The sequence below is a fragment of the Lactuca virosa genome, chromosome 4, assembly GCF_052849685.1.
Source record: "Lactuca virosa cultivar CGN04683 chromosome 4, Lactuca_virosa_CGN04683_v6, whole genome shotgun sequence".
Taxonomy (NCBI): Eukaryota; Viridiplantae; Streptophyta; class Magnoliopsida; order Asterales; family Asteraceae; genus Lactuca; species Lactuca virosa.
In genome coordinates this window covers 311,643,599-311,649,598 of record NC_136429.1, presented here as the reverse complement: position 1 = coordinate 311,649,598, position 6,000 = coordinate 311,643,599, and positions in this window count along the sequence as shown.

The following is a 6,000-nucleotide window of genomic DNA, read 5'->3' as shown; positions in this document are numbered from 1 at the left end:
CCTTCTTCAACTCTATGTCTGATGAAATGGTACTTTCTGTCGATATGTCTGGTCTTACCATGATCTCTCGGTTCCTTTGTCAAGGCAACCGCTCCTTCATTATCGCAGAACAGTTCCATAGGCTCCTGGATGGTTGGAACAACTCCGAGATCCCCGATGAAGTTCCTCAACCAAGCTGCTTCTTTCGACGCTTCACTTGCTGCTATGTACTCTGATTCACAAGTAGAATCAGCCACCGTATTTTGCTTGGAACTCTTCCAAGTAACTGCTCCTCCATTCAGTAAAAACACCCAGCCCGACTGAGAACGGAAGTTATCTCTATCCGTCTGAAAGCTGGCATCACTGTAACCATCTACTCTCAAAGTATCACTGCCACCAAGCACAAGGACCCAGTCCTTTGTCCTTCGCAAATACTTGAGTATATTCTTAACTGCTATCCAATGAGCTCTGCCTGGGTTTCCCTGATAGCGACTGACCATGCTCAAAGCAAATGCCACATCAGGGAGAGTACATGTCATAGCGTACATGATCGATCCGACAGCGGAAGCATAAGGTACACGACTCATGTCATCTATTTCAACATCTGTACTCGGGCATTGAGTCTTACTCAATTTGGTATTGCTCTGGATAGGTAGCTCTCCCTTCTTGGAATTTTCCATACTAAACCTCTTTAGTACCTTATCCAAGTATGTGCTCTGACTAAGTCCAATTAGTCTCTTCTTTCTATCTCTCAATATTCTAATCCCAAGAATATAGGCAGCTTCTCCAAGGTCTTTCATGGCAAAACACTTTCCAAGCCAAGACTTAACTTCTTTCAAGGTTGGAACGTCGTTACCAATGAGTAATATGTCATCGACATACAACACCAGAAAAGTTACTATACTCCCACTAGCCTTGATTTACACACAAAACTCATCTTCACTTCTAGAGAAACCAAACTCTTTGACTTTCTCATGGAAGCAAAGATTCCAACTGCGAGATGCTTGTTTCAATCCATAAATGGATTTCTCAAGCTTGCACACTCTATTGGGGAACTTTGCATCAACAAAACCCTCTGGCTGACTCATGTAAACATCTTCAGCCAACCTCCCATTAAGGAAAGCAGTTTTGACATCCATCTGCCAGATTTCATAATCATGAAAGGCAGCTATGGCGAGCAATATCCTAATAGATTTAATCTTAGCTACTGGTGAGAAGGTCTCATCATAGTCAACCCCTGGGGTTTGAGTGAAACCTTTTGCAACCAGTCGAGCTTTGAATGTGTGCACATTCCCATCCATGTCTGTCTTCTTCTTGAAGATCCATTTGCACCCAACTGTCTTGCGACCTGGTGCACTATCAACCAAATTCCAAACTTGGTTGTCATACATGGACTTAATCTCGCTGTCCATTGCCTCTTTCCACTTGGAAGCCTCTGGGCCTGCCATTGCTTCCTTATAAGTGACTGGTTCATCTAAGTTTACCAGTGTTCTGTCACTTATGAATGTGTCACCTTCTGAAGTAATATGAAAACCATACAACTCAGGTGGCACACTCACCCTAGTGGATCTTCTAAGAGGTAATGAGTTATCAATTGGTTCAACAGGAACTGTTTCCTCTGGTTGAGTGCTAGTGTCATCTAAGGTTCCTTCATTGGCTGACTCTTGAATTTCTTCAAGGTCAATAGTGCTCCCACTGTCCTCTTTGAATATGAGCTCTCTTTCGAGAAAGACTCCTCTTCGTGCTACAAAGACCACGTTCTCACTAGGCCTGTAGAACAAATATCCAAAAGACTGCTTTGGGTAACCAATGAAAACACATTTCTCACTTCTAGCTGCTAGCTTGTCGTGAGTCTCTCGTCTTACGAAAGCTTCACAACCCCAGACTTTGATATGTGCTAACGAGGGAACTTTCCCTGTCCACATTTCGTGAGGTGTTTTGGCAACCTTCTTTGTAGGGACAAGATTGAGGATGTGGGCGGCTGTCTCTAAGGCATACCCCCAGAAGTGAATAGGAAGCGAAGCCCGACTCATCATAGAACGAACCATGTCTAACAAGGTTCGATTGCGCCTCTCAGCTACACCATTTAACTGTGGTGTCCTAGGAGGAGTCAATTATGAGACTATCCCACATTCTTTCAGATAGTCGTTAAACTCGATACTAAGATACTCCCCGCCTCTATCGGATCTAAGTATCTTTATCTTTCTGCCCAATTGATTTTCGACTTCATGCTTAAACTCTTTGAACTTTTCAAAAGTTTCTGACTTATGCTTGATCAAGTAGATATATCCATATCTGCTATAATCGTCAGTGAAAGTCACATAGAATCGATTAGCATCTCTTGTAGTTGATCTGAAGGGCCCACACACATCTGTGTGTATGAGATCCAACAGGCCTTCACCTCTTTCACAAGACCCTGTGAATGGTGATTTTGTCATCTTTCCCAAAAGACAAGATTCACACATATCATCTGACTTTAGGTCAAATGATTCCAACACTCCATCCTTTTGGAGTTGGGCTATGCGTTTCTTGTTAATGTGTCCAAGACGACAATGCCACAAGCATGCCTTGTCTACACTATTAGACAAGTCAATATTAAGTACACTATTTCCTAGGCTATCAACACAAGTCACTGTTTCATACACACCATTACAAGGCAAAGCTTCAAACATAAAAACACCATTCTTATAAACCGAAATTGAACCATTCAAATCATTAAAAGAATATGTAAAACCTTGTCTGAACAATGCATGAAATGAAATAATGTTTCTCGTCATCTCAGACGAATAGCAACAATTAATTAAATCTAATCTAACATCATTACTAAGCAGAAGCTGATAAACTCCGATCTTGGTTACTGGTGAAGACTTTCTGTTTCCCATGATCAGGTTTATCCTTCCTCGCTCTATCTCCTCACTTTCCTTTAGACCCTGCAAATCAGAACAGATATGAAAACCACATCCTGTATCAAGGACCCATGAACGAGAAGATAATGAGTTATTAGCAGAAATAGTGTAAATACCTGTCGAAGATGGCTTCACTTTGCCATCCTTGATATCTTGCAGATATTGTGGGCAAGATCTCTTCCAATGACCCTTTTGGTTGCAGTAAAAGCAAACTGCCTCTTTTGGATTAGAAACATGGGGAGTGGAACCATTGGGCTTAGCCTTTGGGCCATTACTAGATGACCCAGCTTGAGCCTTGCCCTTCCAGTTTTGCTTGGGAGGACCTTTCCTCTTTTTCCCCTTTCCCTATCCAATAGCCAAAACAGGGGCACTCGTAGGTGTGGAGGGTATACTTTTACCCTTCATCCCTGCCTCAGCTGTCTGCAACAAGTTGTGCAATTGGGCCAAGGTCTGCTCAGTATTGTTCAAATGGTAAGTTAGAATAAACTGACCATAACATTCAGGAAGTGAGTTCAAGACCATGTCAATGGCCAATTCCTCATCAAAGTGAATATTGAGCTTGACCAAACGCTCTATGTAGCGTTGCATTCTTTGCACATGTGACACAACCGACTCCCCATCTTTCATCTTGCAAGCCATGAGTGACTTGACTACTTCGAACTTTTCTTGACGAGCTCGCTTATGGTACTTTTCCATAAGGTCCTTGTTCATCTCGAAAGGCCAGTAGTCCTCATAGTACCTCTGCAGTTCTGGGGACATAGTTGCCACCATGATGCATGCCACTTTGGTAGCATCATCGTAATGTTTCTTGTAGGCAGCAAGATCTTCAGGAGTAGCTTCATTCTCATCAAGCTCTTTGAGCTCCTTTTCAAGAACATATTCTTTGTTCTCGAAACGAAGAGCCACCTTGATGTTGCGCATCCAATCGTTATAGTTTGAGCCATCCATAACGACATTGGAGCAGATATTGAGCAAAGAGAAGTTTTGGTTGGAGGAGGATGAAGCAGAAGTGTTTCCAGGAGTAGACATCTAAAAAGAAAGAAAGTTTTAGTTAGATTTCAAGATACCTTAATAAAATAACCCAAAGATATAGTATCAAGGTTAGGATCCAACTATGAAGATTCACAACTTAGAAATGGGATGCCGAGATCCAAGTGCAAATTTCATAAAGGTAGGTGAATGACGATTCACCAATTCCACCATTAGACGAAACAAACGAAGTGAAATTCCTAATTCTTTTGAGATACATTGAAACTATTCAATGGCATGTTTTAATCTCAGATTATGCTCTTCTATTTGTGACTGGGATGCCGAGGATCACAAACAAAATGTGAATAACCATGCAAATGTGCTTGGTAACCTCATTGTCTTTATCATTAACTATTGATGTGCTGGTAAACCACACACGCTCCATCAAAATGACAATTATGAGATACCCATTACTACTCTTTATTAGTGCCTTTTAGTGTGCTGGTTAACCACACACGCTCCACTAACGACCAATAAAGCATAATGTGCAATTTCATGGATTAGCATACTTTTCACATTTTTCCTAATGTAACTAGAGTTGGGATTTTGAAAATAATGTTCTAGTACTTTCTTTAATATCATTATACTTTTAATGAGAAGTAGTTGTCCTATCAAATCCGTTCTGCTAACGACCCTCCACTAATCAAGGAAGCGGTGGGTGAGAGTGGACACCCATTCAACTACCATTTTATAGGCAGTTTCCTTATACCCCCCTTATAGATTAGCTTCGTGAATGAGGCATACTAGCGATTTGACTGACCATATTCTTATACATATATAATATTAAACTTTTAATTATAATATATATATAAGGTGTGTTTTAAAACATTTTAAAACTTCAAGGGTTTATAAATTTCGAAATTTAAGCTATTAAATTTAAATTTAAATAAACCAATTAACTAGATTTAATATTTATCTTTTAATTAACTATTAATCAAATTATTAAATCTTGTAAGGATTATCTAATTAAATTAATCCATTAATTTAATCATAATCCTTATCCCTCTAATTTTGAAAAATAGGGTAAGGATAATTATCCAATTAATCTAATTAAGTAACAATTATCCAAAACAAGAAACCCTAAAACTTCTAAGCAAATTTCGAAATTTACAAGGGAGGAGGCTAGGGTTTTCAAAACCCTAACCCTAATTTCGATTAGGGTTCTTTGGAGGCTAGGGTTTTCGAAAAAACCCTTTGATCCAAAACCCTAGAAATCGAAAATTTGGCCTTTAGGGTTTAATAGCTATAAACCCTAATTTGCAATTCAACAATTGTAGCAATTCAATTTAAAACAACAATGGCTCTGATACCACTGATGGGATTTAGGTACAACAAATAAACTAGAAAACAATTCCTAAGTTCACATGCAACCTACTTTGGATCTATGTTTTAACTATTGAACATACAACTTTGAATTGCAAAACAAGAACCCTAGAGGAGAGAGGCTAATTTCGAAATTAACAAACTAGGGTTTAGGGTTTACATACCTTTCAATTGTTATAGCAAACAATTGATATTCCCTTGATCTTGATCTTGATCTTCTTGGAAGCTTTAGCACCACAAGTGTAATGCCTCTAATGGAATCACACCCAATGACTAGCAAGAAGGAAAGTAGAAGAAGAGAGAGGGGAGGGAGTATGCAATTTCGGCCAAGGTATTCTTCCAAAGAATGAGTACCCTAAAATGTGAGCCAGGAGGCTCCTTAAATAGTTGAGGGAATTAGGGTTTAGGGAAAACCCTAATTATCCTTTGCTTAGGGCCTAAGCAAGACCCAAGGCCTTATCTTGGACCCCTTGGACGAATTCTCTAGGGTTTCCCCTAGGGTTTTCGTCCACCCCCTTCCAAGGGAGTTCCGGATCCTTCCATTCAACTATCAGTTAATTGCAAACTAGTCCCTGCACTTTATAATTAATTCTTTTAACCCCAAAATCAATTCTGATTAATTTCTGGCTAACAATTAATTAAACATAATGATTTCTAATTAATATATTAATCCATTAACATATTAATAAATCAATTATATATATATATATATTAATTTATTAATCTTATAAATTAATATCTCTCCTTTCATAATTTCCTTGTC